Genomic DNA, 18,937 nt, shown 5'->3' with positions numbered 1-18,937 from the left:
ACAGATTTAACTGCATCCAGCTAGTTGGTTATATCAGGCAGCTTGACTAGAACTGATTGATGATCTACTGTTGGTGTCGCGAACCTCTGGGATTTTTAAAGCTAAAACTCTGAAGGCGACTTCTTGTTCCAAGTTCTCATTTAGCTACGTATTTGGCGTAAAAAATTAATTCTCACTGAATTTGGAGCGTGCCAAGCAATCATCCTGAAAACGCTGCATGATTACAAAGGTCAGAAGCGCTCTCCCAACAAACCTAAACCCAGGAAAAAGAGGCACAAAATAGATACTCCTACTACATACGGGTACGGTATCACCACACACGGACGGATTCAGAAACAGAAGTGGACATCAATTCAAAGAAAGAAAGAAAATGGTGGTACATGGGTGGACATTTATTTACTAGGTAGACATAAGCATGGCTGCGCCAATCACAGAAAGGGAAGGGGAACGGCAGATGACGGATTCAGAAGGGAACCGGCGAGACTTGGATGAGAGTTGGCTCATATTGACGAGGGGCCTCGAAACCATGGAGGTTGATGAGTGTCGCCGCGACGTTAGCGAGCCCGGCATCCGGAAGGTCCTCCCGGAATGTAGCCCCTGGCGCAAGCCCTGGACCTCCGATGGCGATGGGGACCTGCAGCCGGGTTCAGTAAGACGATGAGAACGGGACACTCAGTCGTGCTCGTGCATATAGATATACATAGCACCGGGCGTCTGATGATGAAATGTGCACTCACTGGATTCAGTGTGTGTGAGGTAAGGGGCTGCACATTCCCGTCTTTGTCGCGAATCGGTTTCCCGGATTTGTCTCTTTTCACCATGTCCTCGGCATTGCCATGGTCAGCGGTGACCACGAAGATGCCACCTACTTGTTCAATGGCGTCAAGAATAATCTTGACGGCTTCATCAGCGGCCTTGCACCCAGCGATGGTGGCTTCAAGGTCACCTGTGTGCCCAACCATGTCTGCATTCGGGATGTTTACCCGTACCTACAAAACCACCACATCACTCTGTTTTACTACTCACCGTAGTTGCCAATTAACAGTTACAAATGAGTATCTCATTTGTCTACTTGCACATGCATATGCATATGCATGGATTTATGCTTGAGGAGGATCTCATTGTGCCAAGTACCTGATCAAATTTGCCACTGAGGATGGCATCCCGTGCCTTCTCTGCAACTTCCACGGCCTTCATTCTTGGCTGTACATTAAAGGGTATACCAGTGTCACTGGGAATTTCTTCGTACCTTTCCAGGTTTGGGTTGAAGTAGCCCGACCGATTCCCGTTCCAGAAAAAGGTGACATGACCAAATTTCACTGTCTCGCTACAGGTCAAAACCACAAGACATGCTCAAGTACCAGAATGTTCAGAGATAGAAGCTCTTTATACAGCACAAAAGTATGTACCTGCAAGCGTAGGTGCGTACGCCATTGTGCGCCAGGTACTCGCCGGACGTCCTCTCTATCTCCGGGGGAGCAACAAGGTAATGACTTGGGAGCTTTAGTTCGCCGTCATACTGAAGCATACCGGCGTAGCGAATCCTCGGGAATCTGACACGGTCGAATTTGTCCAAGTCCTCGTACTCTAGCGCCTTTGCGAGCATCACCATTCGATCAGCTCTGAAGTTAAATGTCACAACAGCGTCTCCATCCACTATGGGCCCAACAGGTTTTCCGCTTTCATCGACGACGACGAACGGGGGTAAATACTGGTCGTTGGCCTTGGATCATCATCCCTCAGCTTCTTCACGGCTTCAAGGGCACTTGGAAACTTGTGTGGGGCTTCACCAAGAACCTGGGCATCCCAGCCACGCTTCACAACTTGCCAATCATTCTGCATAACAACAAGAAATACAAAGTTATAACTGCAGTATCTCGCAAAAAAGAAGTTATAATTGCAGTATTGCTGCTGCAGGGTACATCCCTGAAGAAACACACAATTTTTTGAAGTAGGATAGGATAGGAGAGATCACCTCATAGCGGTCCATTGTAACATACATCCTGCCTCCACCAGATGCAATCCTTGCATCAACACCCTTCTCCTGTAGCTTAGCCAGATCATTCTCAAGCGTTTCCACGAATGTGACACTGCTTCCATCCAATACGTCGCGACCGTCGGTAAGGATATGAACCCGTATCCTCTTCGCTCCATGTTCACTAGCCCCCTTCAGAAGCAGCTGCCACAGCCAAATCATTCACATCAGCCTGGAACTACACTGCAGAATGAACTCTGCTTAGAAGAAAAATGGTGTAACCTGCAGCTGATCGATCCTTGAATGCACGCCCCCATCGCTCAGCAAACCAATGAGGTGCAAAGTACCGGTGTCAAAAGACTGCTGGATGTACTTAAAACCCTCCCCCTCATATATCTTCCCAGAGTCAAGCGCCAAATCCACCAGTTTTGCACTGCACGTTGTGCACAAATGATCACTAACTTTTGCTTAATAAGTAGCTTCACCAAGGTAGTTGTACTGAAATTAACTTGGTCGCTTTGGTCATACATGACTGTTGTCCTTATGCTAGCACTAACCCGCACACACCATCGCAAAGCACGCAGACCCGCACACTCCCTCGCCTACTTAACACCATCACATTTTGTCCCGCCCGAGTAACCGGAACAAGTACGGTTACAATGTCAATCGCAAGGATTAAACCAAGGTGTATATGAACGACCACTAGGTCACATGCCTCCATTTGTTCATACATTATACCAGCATAGAAAGCCAACATACAAGTTCAATATCTAAAATGACTAAAGTCGGCAACAAACCTACACACACAACGCATAGTGTATTCAAATTTCTTTACAAAGTGTTTATTATAATTATTACTAGCATAGTAAGTATCCCTTTTACATAGTTTATTATCACTATTACTACTATAGTGTCACTGGCTTTGATAACAATTAGGAAGATCCCAAAAACAAAGTAGTAGAAAAAGAACACAAAATTGAAATGTCAGGCTGGTAGGACTAGGGTTCCTACCGGCTCTACTGCGAAGGTTGTAGGGGCAAGGAGGGAGTGGACGCGGCGAGGAACGGGCGCGCCGGCGGCAGGGCGCCGTCGCGGCTAGGGTTGAGGGCGGCGGCGGCTTGGCTGCGGCGGCTAGGGTTTCCGGCTCCTCTAGAAGCCGGGCAACAAAAGATAATAATAGTCTTTATTGCTTGCCTCAAAACGATGCCTTACATGAGTATTTATAACTTTAGCCTAAGATAACTTGCCTAAGATAACTTGTGGGCCAAGCCCCTAATACTAATGCCCGGTGGGCCTCTTCCTAGAATAGACCAAGCCGGTCATAACATCTCTCCCCGCCTGCGCAAACAGCTCGTCCTCGAGCTGAAATTCTGGATAGTGTTGACGGAAATCTTCACGCTGCTCCCAAGTAGCCTCCTCCTCCGGAAGGCCCGCCCACTGAATTAGGACGAACCAGACGCCACGACGGAGCTGGGCCTGCAACACCTTTGCTGGCTCTGGAAGAATGCGACCATCGGCGGTTGGAGGAAGCGCCGGAGGAGCCGCCGATGGCTCCCATGAAAAGGCTTGAGCAGCCCCACATGGAACACGTCGTGGATGCGGGCGCGGGCTGGAAGCTGAAGACGATAGGCCACCTTCCCAATGCGCTCCACGACAGGGAAGGGCCCGGCGTAGCGAGGGCCAAGCTTGCGCTTCGCGCGCGGGTCCAGTGACTGCGTAGAGCGGTGGAGAAGACGCAGCCACACCCAGTCACCCACTGCGAACTCCGCCTCGCGATGATGATCGTCATAGTAGTGCTTGGCCGTCTGCTGGGCCTGAAGGAGACGCTGACGGACCTCAGCCAGCATCTCATCACGGGTGCGGATAAGGTCACCCGCAACCGCCGTCCGAGCCGTCTCCGGGTCGACCGGAAGTATAGGCGGGGGTGGTCGACCATAGACCACCTCAAATGGCGTCGCGCGCAGGGCGGAGTGATAAGAAGTGTTGTAGCAGTACTCCGCCCAAGAGAGCCAGTCCACCCAAGCGCGAGGCCGATCACCTGTCACACAACGCAAATACATGGCAATGACCTTGTTAACCACCTCAGACTGACCGTCCGTCTGAGGATGGAACGCCGTACTCAGGCGGAGCTGGACACCCGCCATCCTGAAGAGGTCGCGCCAGACATGGCCCGTGAAGACTGGGTCCCGATCACTGACGATCGACGTCGGGAACCCGTGTAGACGGACTATGCCGTCGAAGAAGGCCCGGGCCACGGATGCCGCCGTGTATGGATGGCCCAGCGCGATGAAGTGGGCGTACTTAGAGAAGCGATCGACCACCGTGAGGATGACTGACTTGCCCCCCACCTTGGGAAGGCCCTCGATGAAGTCCAAGGAGATATCCGCCCAAACCTGAGACGGCACCTCCAAGGGCTGAAGGAGCCCCGCCGGCCTCAGGGTCTCTGTCTTGTTGCACTGGCAAGTCTGACAAGACCGAACCCAGTCGCGGACCAGGGCACGATCGCCAGGAATGTAGAAGTCGGCGCGAAGATGATGGAGGGTTTTCTGCACACCCTCATGGCCCGCCGAGTGGGCGAGCTGCAACACCTGGTGACGGAGATCATCATGCGCCGGAACAAAGATCCGGCGCCCATGGAGGAGCAGTCCGTCAGAGAAGCACCAGGGCTCCTCCAAGTCGCCGGCCGCGAGCTGCTGCTGAAGAAGTGCGGCGTCATTTGCCGTCGCAGTGGCGCGTCGAATGTCGGTGAAGAGACCGAACGATGGCCCGGAGCGGATGCACAAGGCCGTCCCAGCGGACGCGTCGGCGGATGGCGCGAGGTCGGAATCGCGACGGGACAGCGCGTCGGCCACGGTGTTAAGACGGCCCGGCCGATACTCGACGGAGAAGTCGAAGCCGAAGAGCTTGGTGATCCACTGGTGCTGCGGGACGGTCGACAGCCGTTGATCCAGCAAGAACTTCAGGCTGTAGTGGTCCGTGCGAATGTGGAAGGTCCGCCCCCACAAGTATGGCCGCCAATGACGTACGGCCTGGACGAGGCCAATGAGCTCCCGCTCGTAGGCTGCCAACTTAAGATGGCTCGGAGCGAAAGGCCGGCTGAAGAAAGCGAGGGGCTCATCGCCCTGATGAAGTACGGCGCCGAACCCGGCACCCGAGGCGTCATAGTCCACCACGAACGGCCAGTCGAAGTCGGGCATCTGGAGGACGGGGCCCGTCGTGAGGGCCCCCTTGAGGGCCTCGAACGCCGTCATCGCCTCGTCGTCCTAGGCGAAGGCGTCGCGGCGAAGCAACCGCGTGAGGGGCGCCGCGATGAGTCCGAACTCCCGGATAAATTTCCGGTAGTAGCCGACGAGTCCGAGGAACCCGCGGAGAGCCCGCGGCGAGTGAGGCGTCGGCCAGGCGGAGACGGCCGCCACCTTATCGGCGTCCATAGCCACCCCGTCGGCCGAGATGACATGGCTGAGGTAGGCGACGGTAGGCGTCCCGAACGAGCACTTCGAGCGCTTAAGGTGGAGGTGGTGCGCCCGAAGCTCGTTGAAGACAATGGCGACGTGCTAGAGATGTTCGTCCCAGGTGGCGCTGTAGATAAGGATGTCATCAAAGAAAACAAGCACAAACCGCCGTAAGTAGGGTCGAAGGACGTCGTTCATCAGGGCCTGGAACATCGCCGGGGCGTTGGCGAGGCCGAAAGGCATCACCAAGAACTCGAAGTGGCCATGGTGGGTGCGAAACACCGTCTTGGCGATGTCGTCCGGATGCATGCGCACCTGATGATAGCCCGACCGGAGATCGAGCTTGGTGAAGAAGCGTGCCCCATGGAGCTCATCCAAGAGCTCGTCGACCACCGGTATAGGGAACTTGTCCTTGAGCGTGAGTGCGTTGAGGGCGCGGTAGTCGATGCAGAAGCGCCATGTGCCGTCTGACTTACGAACGAGAAGCACCGGCGCCGTGAAGGGCGACGTGGAGATCCGGATGATGCCTGCGGCGAGCATCAGGGCACACTGGCACTCCAACTCATCCTTCTGCAGCTGGGGGTAGCGGTAGGGTCGCACCGCCACCGGAGTGGAGCCTGGTACGAGGTGAATATGATGGTCGTACACCCGGGTAGGCGGAAGACCCCGCGGATCGTCGAAGAGGTCGCTGTGCTGCTGCAGAAGAGAATCCAGCAGGGGGTGCTCGGCCTCCGAGGACGCGGCAGCCAGCTGGAGGTGTGGCACGGCAGGCGCGGCGCCCCCAATGCCCTCCCACCGGATGCGGCGGCTCTGCCGCCAGAATGTCATCGTGAGCGCGTCGAAATCCCACAGGATGGGGCCGAGGGTCCGGAGAAAGTCCACCCCGAGGATGAAGTCGAAACAGCCCATATCGATCCCAGCACAGGTGATGGAAAAGTGTTCGCCGCCGATGGAGATGGGAACGTCGCGGGCTAGCCCATGACACCGGAGGCGATCGCCGTTCGCCACTGTGATCCTAGGGATACCAAATTGGTAGGAGTAGGGTTCCTACCGGCTCTACTGCGAAGGTTGTAGGGGGAAGGAGGGAGTGGACGCGGCGAGGAACGGGCGCGCCGGCGGGAGGGCGCCGTCGCGGCTAGGGTTGAGGGCTGCGGCGGCTTGGCTGCGGCGGCTAGGGTTTCTGGCTCCTCTAGAAGCCGGGCAACAAAAGATAATAATAGTCTTTATTGCTTGCCTCAAAACGATGCCTTACATGAGTTTATAACTTTAGCCTAAGATAACTTTCCTAAGATAACTTGCCTAAGATAACTTGCGGGCCAAGCCCCTAATACTAATGCCCGGTGGGCCTCTTCCTAGAATAGACCAATCCGGTCATAACACAGGCCCACTCGAATCATACACGAATGAATGTGTACCAAAAAATGATCGATTGTATTGTAAGAAAATAAAGGATTCTTTCCAAGAAGTTTGAGCAAACATAAAATTTTCTTTGAAATGTTACGCGAGGAAATCACTGAGAAAATGCTTGATAGGATTCAATACTACTACAAATCAAACAACCCACGTAGGGAAATTCCTACAAATCTCATGTGTATTCTCCCGAGGCGAGTACTCCCCGACTCTCTTTGGAAATAAGTAGCACCCGACTCCTCTTTGGCAATAAATAACTCGCAAATAGAAATTTCAATAAACAATCCTAAAGAGTGAAATTCCTTAAAACACCTATGAAAAACCTTTGAATCAAAGAGGTCCTAAGGAGTAAGATAGCCACCTTTAAGAGATAAATAAACAAGTGTCCTTATATGGCTTCCACAATTTTTTCATAACACACTGCAAATCTTATTATTCTAGTACTCACTCTGTCCGAAATTAACTGTAACGTATCTACACACCGAAACACATGTAGATACACTCATAACACTCATTTCAGAGACAGTTAATTCCGGACGAAAGTTGTACTAGCAATAATACTACACCTACGAAAGATGTTACGTAACCTTCCTCCTAATCCTCTCCCCCCCCAAAAAAAAATTCAACAGGGGTGGGGCCGGCCTCCCCTCTTACCTCCAATCAAAAATTGCCAACTGGCCAATCCCCCATAAACCGGGCTAGGATCGTCTGCAGTACTGTATGATGCAGTACTATCATTGCCGTGTGGACCCGGCCCCATATGTCATCCGCACTACAGCACCGTACAGTACTGTAGAGGATCTCAACCCCCGCAAACCATACTTAGGGCCTCTTTGATTTGCAGGATTATAAAAACATGGGAATAGGAAAAACATAGGATTGGAATGTCATGCTCATCTCAATCCTATAGGGTTTTAGGTTGTTTGAGCATCATAGGAAAAACAAAGGATTCTTTTAAAGAGGTTTGAGTGGATGCTAGAAATCCTATGAGAAGTAGTACAAAAAATTCCTTTGAAAAAAAATCCTATAGGATTCAATCCTATGAATCAAACAATCAACATAGAAAAAATTCCTAAGGATACCAATCCTTCAAAATTTCTATGCAAATCCTTTGAATCAAAGGAGCCCTTAATTGGCCGTGGATGTAGCATTGGGAGCATTACCCCTGGGCATATATCTGGCCGGCTCCAAGCGCATTGTGGCCGACCTCGCTGTTCCCCATGTCATCATCCGTAGGCAGCCCCACGGCCGTGCCGTGAGCTTTGATCAGCCTCCACCTCTCCGGAGCACCCTGCCATGCCATGCAACCACACAAGCAAAGGATCTCCATCCGCATGTAGGAACCGAACCGGAACCGATGAAGCAGCGTGAGAGAAGAGAAGAGAGACGCAGGTACCTTCTTGAGGGCGTCGAGGGTGGGGGTGTCGGCGACGTGGATGCAGTTGAAGGGGTCGGGCGGCACCTCGCCCCATCCGTCCAGCACCACCACGCCCACCACCTTCCGTTTCCCCAGCCTCCCGTGTTCAGCCAGCCCCCACGGCCTCTCCTCCTCCGCCCCCGGCCTGCGCGCCATCTTGCCTCGGGCCTGTGTGATCAACACTCGCTTCCTGAAGCAGCGCGCCGAAACAGGGCAAGTGCTTTGCTGGGTTCTGGCCTTCTGAGAGAAGCGGTGGAGAGATTGCCGAGTTTTTGTTTGTAGGAATCGGCCATGCTTGTTTTCTCTCGAAGGGTCTGGGCGCCACGAGGCAGCTGGGAGAGGCACAAGTGTATAGACCTGAGGAGCTGGTCCGCTCATGAACCTACCTGACAGTACGACGCTGACACATGGCCCCGGTCAAATTCAAAGAAGAAGAAGAAGAAGAAGAAGAAGAAGAAGAAGAAGAAGAAGAAGAAGAAGAAGAAGAAGAAGAAGAAGAGATTTCCATGCCAGTTAATTATAATTTTTTTTCAAAACTATGATATATTATATAGCATTTTCGAGAACTATAGCACGTAATGCAAAAAAACCAAAACTAGTAGCCCGTCGGGCAGGTGTTGGCCGAAGTGGCACTTTTCGGTCGCAGCTTGGCCGAAATGGGCTTTTCGGCCCGCGGTTGACCGAAGATACGCCTAGCTGGGCCGAAAATCGAGTGTCGGTGGAAGTATGGCTGAAAATAGTAGCTTCGGCCTGGGACCGACCGAAGTGGGCCTTTTCGGCCAGGCAGCGGCCGAAGTACTTTTCAGCCACGCATTGACCGAAAAGCGCCGGATAAGGCACCGCGCGGCATCTCCTTCCTCTCGCCTGTTCGCCTCTGTTCTTCTTTCTCTCTCTCGTTTCTTCTCTGTACCTCACCATCCCTAGCTGATCTCCTCCGTTTGCCACCCATTTTCACATCTAAGCCACTGAATCGGTAGATCGTAGCAATCTCAAATGGCCTACGGTGTTTTTTTTGCTATGGGATAGTTTTCTGTGCGTTTGGGGAGGAGTAGACATGGTGGGGAGGAGGAGCCATGGTGGGGAGGAGGAGATGCGGTTGGGCAGGAGGTGTTGATGAGGAGCAGCAGCTGTGGAGGAGGAGGTGCGGCTTGGGGGTGACTGGAGTTGAACCTCCGGTCGTCGAGGGGGCGGCGGTGGTGCTGTCGTTGTTCAGTGGTGCAAGCACCTCCGCTAAGGTATAATCATCTCCTCACAAATTTTCTCTGAGTTGCATAGTTTAGTTAGCGTAGATAAATTATATTGCGAATTGTAGTGTTAATTTGTATGTGGTGGCATTTTAGCGGAGTAATAATTGTGTTAGTGTAGCAGAATAATAATGATTGTGTTAGTTTAGCGGATAATAAAAATTGTGTTAGTGTTAATTTGTATGTGGTGGCATTTTAGCGGATTTTAGTTAGTGTAGCGGATAATATTAGTGTTCGTTGTGATTAATGAGAAGATGGCAATGTCTGACAGGTGAAAATGTCCGAATCAGTAAATCTGAATGTTTACTACGGCGCTGGTAATGTTCGATATAATGAGTTGGGGGTTGATCTTAGCGAGTTTAAAAATGGCGTCATGACACTAGCAGACCCGGACAGACTGGACATTAGACAATTGAAGTACTGGTTGACAACTAGTTTCGGGCTGGATCCTGAAGTATGTTCCGTCAGTATTCATGCATTGTGGACCAAATCTTGTAAAAATGTCAAGTGGGAGTTGATGCCGGTAGATAGGAGCCAGCATTGGTTGCCCTTGTTAAGACGGTGCCGAGACTGAAGAATCCACCCATATGCACTTGTGCAACCTATGCCGAAGGAGGAGAATACCATACAACTCCACAGGGGGTATGAACCCGGCCAAGGCAGTGAAGTGGCTAACGAGATTGTTTTATCCGGATCACAGCCACAAGATGTGGATGCTAGCCAACCTGAGAAAGAGTCAGACTACGTGCCACACAATGTTTGTGGTCCTGATACTGGGCAGAGTAGCCAGTCGATAATATTAGCTGGTTTTGGTATTGCTGATGGGGATGAGGAAGGGGATGAAATGCAGAGGCTGATGGAGGAAGAGGACGAGGATGGATTGGTGGAGGAACTGGATTCTGAAAATTCTGAGGATGAAGTGGAGGTACCGATTCCTTCTGCATGGGAGCAGGACATATCCACCGGCCTTACGGTCAAGGATGGCCATGAGACTCCATGGCAGTATAATCTGAACCAAGTACATATAGGGGCTATGTTTGATACAAAGAAAAAAATGAAGTATGCGGTGATAAAGTGGGCTATGTCTACGCAGAGGGTTTTTCGGACACACATATCAAGTCCAGCAAACTATATCGTGAAATGTGTTGTAACAGGTTGTCCTGGGAAGGTGCACGGGCACGTGCCGAAGTATGACATCCACTGGGTTGTCACCATTATCGTCCCACATAATTGTGTGAGAAAGAACCTGCTGGTGAAGCATCCGAACCTGACTTCAAGTCTTATTGTGCAACTCATGTATACTGAGATAATAGAGAAGAAAGATATGAAAGCAAAACACATCCAGACAGCAGTGAAGGTCAGATGGAATTATGTCATTCCTTATGGGAAGGCTTGGAGGGCTAAGCAGAAGGCTATGGAGGAAAGGTTTGGGACGTTCTTCGACTCATATGATAATGTTGTCCGTCTCCTGGGCATACTAGAGGAGAGGAATCCCGACACTTATGTGAACGTACAACACATGAGGTTACTGAGTATACTAGATTTCAAGGTGTTGAAACGAGTGTTCTTCTCTTTTGCTATGTGCATTGAAACTTTTCAGCATTATCCTCCTGTTATGTTTGTGGATGGTACATTCCTGACCGGTCAGTATAGAGGGCAAATCATGACCGCTATTGGTGTGGACGGGAACAATCAAATCATCCCACTTGCCATGGCATTTGTGGAGGGTGAGAACTTTCTCAGCTTGTTATGGTTCTTCCGCCAAGTGAAAATTGCCATCGTGAAGGACCGACCAAACGTGTGTGTCATTCATGACAGACATGCTGGTATATTGAAGGCCGTGAAGACACTTTGTAATCCAACAGATGATGAACCAACACCTTGGAGGGACTTGCAGAGCCAGTGGTGCATGCGCCATCTTGGGGCTAATTTTTTCTCACAGTTCAAGAACAAGCGGTTGATGAACTTGTTCAAAAAATTATGCAACCAGAGCCAGCAGCGCAAATACGAATTTATTTGGTCAAAACTAGATGAGTTTACTAAGAAGCAGGTCCGTGCAAGGAAGAAAATGGAAGAAGATCAGGTTAAATTAGCAGCACTCATCACGGAGCTAGAGGAGCCAGTAGGTCTTTGTGACTTGCCAGCAATTGACCCTCCTAATACTAAGAGAAAGAAGGGAAGGGCAATAAAGAATTTTTCTGAGTGGATAGAGAAAGAGACTCCAATGAATTGGTCTTTGCTGCATGACACACATGGAGCTAGGTATGGCCACATGACAACCAATCTTGCAGAGGTTTATAACTTTGTGCTGAGAGGGAATAGAGCATTGCCACTCACAGCAATTGTGGAGGCTGTATTCCATGGCACTTTGAGATATTTTAGAGAAAGGCACGAGTTAGCAAAGAAGCATATTGAAGATAATCAGAACACACCTTATTGTAGCCGTGTCATGGAATACATGGCAAAGAAGATAGAGAAAGCAAAGAAGCACACTGTCAGACTCATAGGGAATCAAGAAAGGAGGTATGAGGTTCAGCTTCCTACCGATGGTTTTGGTTCTGGAAATGAGGTGAAGACACACGAGGTAAAAATTGGAACGGAATTTTATCCAACGTGTGAGTGTACATGCAACAAACCGAAGTTGTTGCACCTACCTTGCTCTCATGTGTTGGCTGCCTGTGGCCAGATTGAGTTGGATGCTATATCCTTTGTGTCCCCATACTATTTAAAAGAGGCAGTGCTCAACACCTGGACAGGCGAGATGACAGGGTTTAGAGTCGTCGGCAATTTCAACAAGGTAAACGACGGTGAGAGAGTATACATCCCGCATCCAGACCTTCGGCGAACAAGTAGGGGCAGACGAAAGGCCCGTCGCATCCGGAACGATATGGACCAGTCTGAAGCTGGTGGAGCAACCAGACAATGTTTGTTATGCGCGGCTTATGGGCATAGGATGAAATATTGTCCCGACCTGAACAAAGATGGTTCTTCCGCATCGACGAGTGCTTCCACATCGACGGCTGCGACAACAGAAGAAAGAGGTGGACATGGTCGTGGCAGTCGAGGCCGAAGGGGCGAACGAGGAAGAAATAACTCACAAGCTATATAATGTGTCGTAGTGGGTTTTAATATGTAATATGTCAGGACTATGTTTTAATATGTAATATGTCAGGACTATGTTTTAATTTGTAATATGTCAGGACTATGTTTTAATTTGTAATATGTCAGGACTATGTTTTAATTTGTAATATGTGAGGACTATGTTTTAATATGTAATATGTTAGGACTATGTTTTAATTCGTAATATGTCAGGACTATGTTATAATTTGTAATATGTTGTACTATGTTTTATTTGCATATGAGATTTGTTGTTTAAATTGCAGATATGTCTTCGTATCCGTTGCTTAATGGTAACATCGATAGAAAGCACCGGAGCGCCCTTACGGAAGCGGGCAACAACTTAGACGTGTTGGTCACTCGTACCCCAAAGACTAACTGGCTGATACACGATTCATGGGTTGATAGGTATGTGTGCATATAATGGAGTCCATATAATGACTTACTATGTTTGACATACTTTTCATAACCTCTAACAATCTCTTTATTTTGTAGGTTAAGTTGGGCTGGACTTCTACCCTCGGCACGATTGGTTGAGGGTACATTGGATGAGTGGATTGATGGTCCGGACTTAGATGAGGCAGGTGAACCATTGCAGTTACACAAGAGGCAAGTGAAACGTTTCTCTTACGACAAGTCACTCCTTACCTGCTTAGTAGATAGATGGAGACCAGAGACACATATGTTTCACTTTCCCTGGGGAGAGATGGCGCCTACTTTACAGGATGTGTCTTACTTGTTGGGATTACCTCTGGCCGGTGCTGCCATAGGTCCCTTAGAGGCAGAATCTGGGTGGCAAGCAGCGATGCAGACCCGTTTTTTGGCTGCGGTCCCGACTGCTAGGGCCATAGACAATGATCCTCATGGACCTCTTTTTAGATGGTTGAGCCAGTTTCAGGTAACCATCACGGCCACTTAAACAAATGTTGTTTTTTAGTTGTCCGATGTTCATACAATTATTACGTTTCTATGTAGATTGTCTCGTTAGGATATCCCGACGTTCAGTTGTCGGAGGCACAGATTGACCGGTCCCTAGAGGCATATATTCTTTGGCTGTTCGGCAAGACGATGTTTACGGAGAACCACTTGACCACTGTCGATGCACGACTCATCGGTATTGCACGAGAGATAGCTGACGCACGTTGCCCTATGAATATTCTATAAAGGAGTTTTGGTTCTGCTGTGTTAGCGGCTACGTACAGAGGCCTGTGCAAAGCTTGCTTGTTGAAGTCTAGAAAATCTAGTCTTGTTGGATGTCCATTATTGTTGTAGCTCTGGTCATACGAGAGATTCCCTATTGGATGACCCTATGTCTATGTTGATAAACCTTTTGGTTTGGAGGACTTAGCTGGGACTTATGTGCCTGCTATCGGCGACTTACCTACTATGGGATCTGTTTGGACACGGCGAGGGGTACTTTTATATTAAGTAACAATTAATTCAATTATTTCTTGCCATTCAATAGTATTACTAATGCTTATTTGTTGTCATGCACAGAGACAGTTTGCGCATACTCAGGTTAGGGGATGCTACCCGTCCTTCATGGCGCAGTTTGATAGTTTGCACGAGGATCAAGTTATTTGGGAGCCATACTCGCCTCAGGCTATATCATCGAGGTACCCAGTTGAGATTTTCTGGATTGTGCACTAGAGATCGGCACTTTTGGATGACCAAGGCCAAGTTGGTGTTCGACGTGACGGTTGAGGAGATGTCTCTTCATAGGGTGATGAGACAGTTCGGTCTATATCAAGAGCCCAAGATTCCAGATATTCCACACTTGCCAGAACACGTGCACAAGTAAGTACTAATACTATTTTAGTTGTCAGCTCTGCATTCATAATATACCTAATCATGTATTGCGCATGTCAATCTCAGGGATAGTCGCCTAGGAAGAAACAAGTACATGGCTTATTGGCTTAAGAGCATTACCCCTTACGTTCACGAATGGACTACCGCTGCGACAAATATCTGGGGTGAGGTTCGGCCCTTTAACTGGGAAATGTTCAGGTTGTATCTGCAACGTTACCGGCATACAACGAGGATCTACTTGGTTCCATCATCTGCTCCTGATAAGATCGAAGCCCCTCTCACCAGCGATATGTACCCAACTGCCTCTATTGTGGGAACCAGACACCACACGGTAAATGCCTTGGTTCTCATATGTTAAGTCTTTTGTTAATCTAGACATATTCGCTTGGTTGTCTATTCGTGGTGTCTATCATACAACGAGGATATAATTGGTTAACTCTTTGTGTACAGGGTGACTTGACAGTACAGGCGCGAAGGAGGTTTCCGCTTTAATGCGGCGCTTTCAGAGGGGAGAAACTATACCACCGCGAGAGGGCATCTCATGGTTGAGGCGTCTTGATGACAAGCTACGCGGGATTTACGCAGCTGTTATGTGTAGAAGGACTTTGGATGTTGAACTTCCTCCTCCAGCACATCGTCTGCCACGTCCCTCTGTACAACATTCAGAACCACGACCCTCTGTGCACCGTTCAGAACCACGACCCTCTGTGCACCGTGTAGAACCTCATCCTTCACAGCCAGGGAGCTCTTCCTGGCATGAGCCACCTCCTTCACAGCTGAAAGGATCGATATGGTTGACTAGAGGGGGGGGGGGTGAATATGCAACTACCAATTTTTAGCTTTTATTTACCAAATTAAACTTTGCATCAAAGTAGGTTGTCTAGATGTGCAACTAGGTGAGCAGCCTATATGATGCAATAACAACAAGCATACAAGCAAGCAAGGGTAGAAACAATAAAGAGCTTGCACAAGTAAAGGTAAGAGATAACCAAGAGTGGATCCGGTGGAGACGAGGATGTGTTACCGAAGTTCCTTCCTTTGAGGGGAAGTACATCTCCATTGGAGCGGTGTGGAGGCACAATGCTCCCCAAGAAGCCACTAGGGCCACCGTATTCTCCTCACGCCCCACACAATGCGAGATGCCGTGATTCCACTATTGGTGCCCTTGAAGGCGGCGACCGAACCTTTACAAACAAGGTTGGGGCAATCTCCACTACTTAATCGGAGGCTCCCAACAAGACCATGAAGCTTCACCACAATGGAATATGGCTCCAAGGTGACCTCAACTGTCTAGGGTGCTCAAACACCCAAGAGTAACAAGATCCACTAGGAATGAGTGGGGGAATCGAAAATCCCTTGGTGGAAGTGTAGATCGGGGCCTTCTCAACCACTCCCGAGCAAATCAACAAATTTGATTGGCTAGAGAGATAGATCGGGCGGAAATGAAGCTTGGAGTATTTAATGGAGCTTGAGCAATAAATGGAGCTTGGGGGAGGAAGAGGTAGGTGAGAAGGAGGAAGGGGACTCCCTTTTATAGTGGGGGCAACAATCCCGTTGCCCCCCACCAACCAGCCCCGCACAGGGCGGTACTACAGCTGAGAGGGGGCGGTACTACCGCCAGGCGATGGTACTGCCGCGCCAACCAGCGATACTGCCGCGCTGAGGAGACTTAGTATGGAACGGACCCAAATGCGGTACTACCGCGGTGGTAGGGCGGTACTACCGCTCCTGGAACGATACTACCACCACTACAACCGTGACTAGTGCCGCAAAACTACACACAAGAAAAAGACCTCTCGAATCGAGGCGGTAGGAGCCAAACTACCCAGCCGTACTACCGCTGGGGCGCGCGCGCGAGAGAGAAGGGATCTCTCAAATAAGCCGAGGACCAGCGGAGGTGCCAGGCCCCCAGCGGTACTACTGCTGTGGAGCCACGGCGGTACTACCGCTGCGAAGCGGTACTGCCGCTTGTGGCTTCTCAGCGGTACTACCGCTGGGTGCGCGGTACTGCCGCTTAGACCTAGACAGAACAAGGAAGAGAGGAGAGATCTCTTCAATGGACAGGAAAAGCTCGAAGGGTGAGAAGCTGATGTGTACGTGATGATTCCACCCAAGCAAAACCCCAGCGGACCCCCTCTTGATAGTACGGTGCCCTCTATGCAACTAGTCCACCTAGAAAGAAATGAAAGAGCTACACCGTCTTGAAATACACTCCGAGGGGAAGAAAGCGTCTCGTGCCAGGGGAGAATCTGAGAATAATTCAACGCACAAGATTAGTCCGCAAACATGTTGTCATCAATCACCAAAACTACCTTGAGAGAGATATGCCGTAACAATCTCCCCCTTTTTGGTGGATTGATGACAACAAGGGATTTGCGCAAGGAAAAGAATTAAAACGAATAAAACTAAGAACTACAAAATATAGACGGGCTCCCCCAAAATGTGTGCACCAAGATAAGGCACGACACACACATTCGGATCAACACTCCTCCTATATTTTATAGTCCAACAACACTAAGCACAAGATATATGAGAGAAGAGAATAAACAGGACAAGCATGCATCTCAATATAAACTACAGTACTCTGAAGTGACATAAGTAATAAGGTAGCGATAGGGAGCATATGTCTTACACCATATGACTAGGACTTAGGTCTCACACCAAACCAAACCAAAGAAGGAACACACAAGAAAACACAAGACGACTCAAAGCACGACACAAGAAGCAAATCCCTACTCTCTCTCCCCCTTTGGCAGCGAGACACCAAAAAGGGCATAGAGTGACACTACGACTCCAGGTGATGGGAGGGGAAGGTCTCGAACATCACATCTCTGCATCTTCATCGTGGGTCGAAAACTGCTCGGCATCGGAGTCGGTCCGGTGGCAATTCTGATGAATCCAGTCCTCCTCTCCAGTGATCAGACCCTCAGACCCACTGACAACAGTTGCTCCCATCTAACGCATGAGCTCCTTGTGGTGCGTCCTGGCATGCTTCTCCGCCACACGAGTCATGTACTGAACATGAGACTCCATGCAGAAAAGCTTCTTCATCTTGCGCTTAAGCTTCTGTGCCCACGACGGTTCTGCACTAGAGGGGCCAAAGTTCTCCTCATGATCATCAGTAGCAGCCTCACCCTCGGTCCCCATGGCAGCAATAGCAGCAGCAGCAGCATCAACAGACGGACCTCCTATGGCAGCAGTAGCAGATGGACCCCCTGTGTGAGGCGCTGCCCAGTTGTCCTTCTTCCTCAGACGCTTGATCTCATGAGACACCAAGTCTCCAGTCTCTAGCAGCACTCTGGGATAAGTCTGTGCCCAGGCCCTCTCAATGAGCCTCATGATGAATGGACCATAGATAGGACACTTGTGCTCAGACACGGCAGATAGAAGTTCAGACCACATGACATGAGAGATATCCAGGCTCTCTCCAGTGCTTGCTTCCTTCTCATGCTGACAGAAAAGGAGCATGTCCACGAGGTAAGAGTGGACCATATCCAGATTCTCGATCCGAGGGAAGAGAGTCTCACGGAATATGCGATGAAGAATGTCCAGATACGGAGACAGCTCATAGGTCTTCTTCTGAGTGACTGGGTGAACCTTCACAGTGCAGTAGGGCCAAAGGGCTTTCTTGTGGGTGGATGTAGCATTGCGGTGAGGACGGAAACCGACAGGAGTCTCAAGCCCGGTATCCACCACATCAAGTAACTCCATGAAGGCCTTCTGTAACGCCCCGGATATAACTTTCCCAATTTGTACTCCAACTCTTGCCGTTTCCGGCGTTAAGTTATATTTATTTCTCGGGTTCGGGTCTTTGTCTCTGTGTGTTGTTTTCGTTGTCATGCATCTCATATCATGTCATCATGTGCATTGCATTTGCATACGTGTTCATCTCATGCATTCGAGCTTTTTCCCCGTTGTCCGTTTTGCATTCCGGCGCTTCGTTCTCCTCCAGTGGTCATTTCTAGCTTTCTTTCGTGTGTGGGGATTAAACATTTCCGGATTGGACCGAGACTTGCCATGCGGCCTTGGTTTACTACCGGTAGACCGCCTGTCAAGTTTCGTATCATTTGGACTTCGTTTGATACTCCAACGGTTAACTGAGGGACCGAAAAGGCCTCATTAGTGTTGCAGCCCAACACCCCTCCAATTTGGCCCAAAACCCACCAAACTCTGCTCCATGTCCTAGAGCGTTCGATCACGATCGCATGGCCGAAAACCGCATCTCATTTGGACTCTCCTAGCTCCCTCTATGCCTATTTAAACACCCCCCATTCCAAATCCCGGGTCTCCTCCCCCGAAACCCTAAAATCTCAGATACGCCGCCGTCGGACACGTCCGACAGCGCCGGACACGTCCGACTTACCCCGCCGCCGCCATGTGTCGCCGCCCCGTTGGCCGCGCCTCCGCCCCACATCCCCGCCGGCCTGGGAGCCCAAGGCCGGCCCCCGGTGCCCATCTTGCCTCGCCCCGACGCCCGGTGGAGCCGCCTCCACGCGCCGCCGCCCGCGCCCGA

General features: G+C 50.2%; 1 pseudogene; it reads right to left on the bottom strand.

Annotated features, from left to right (window-relative positions):
- Positions 1–332: 332 nt before the first annotated feature.
- Positions 333–8,481, bottom strand: LOC119285587 (annotated as a pseudogene).
- Positions 8,482–18,937: the final 10,456 nt, after the last annotated feature.

This window comes from Triticum dicoccoides, chromosome 4A (assembly GCF_002162155.2).
Source record: "Triticum dicoccoides isolate Atlit2015 ecotype Zavitan chromosome 4A, WEW_v2.0, whole genome shotgun sequence".
In the NCBI taxonomy this organism is placed as follows: domain Eukaryota; kingdom Viridiplantae; phylum Streptophyta; class Magnoliopsida; order Poales; family Poaceae; genus Triticum; species Triticum dicoccoides.
This window is presented reverse-complemented; position numbering and strand designations above follow the sequence as displayed.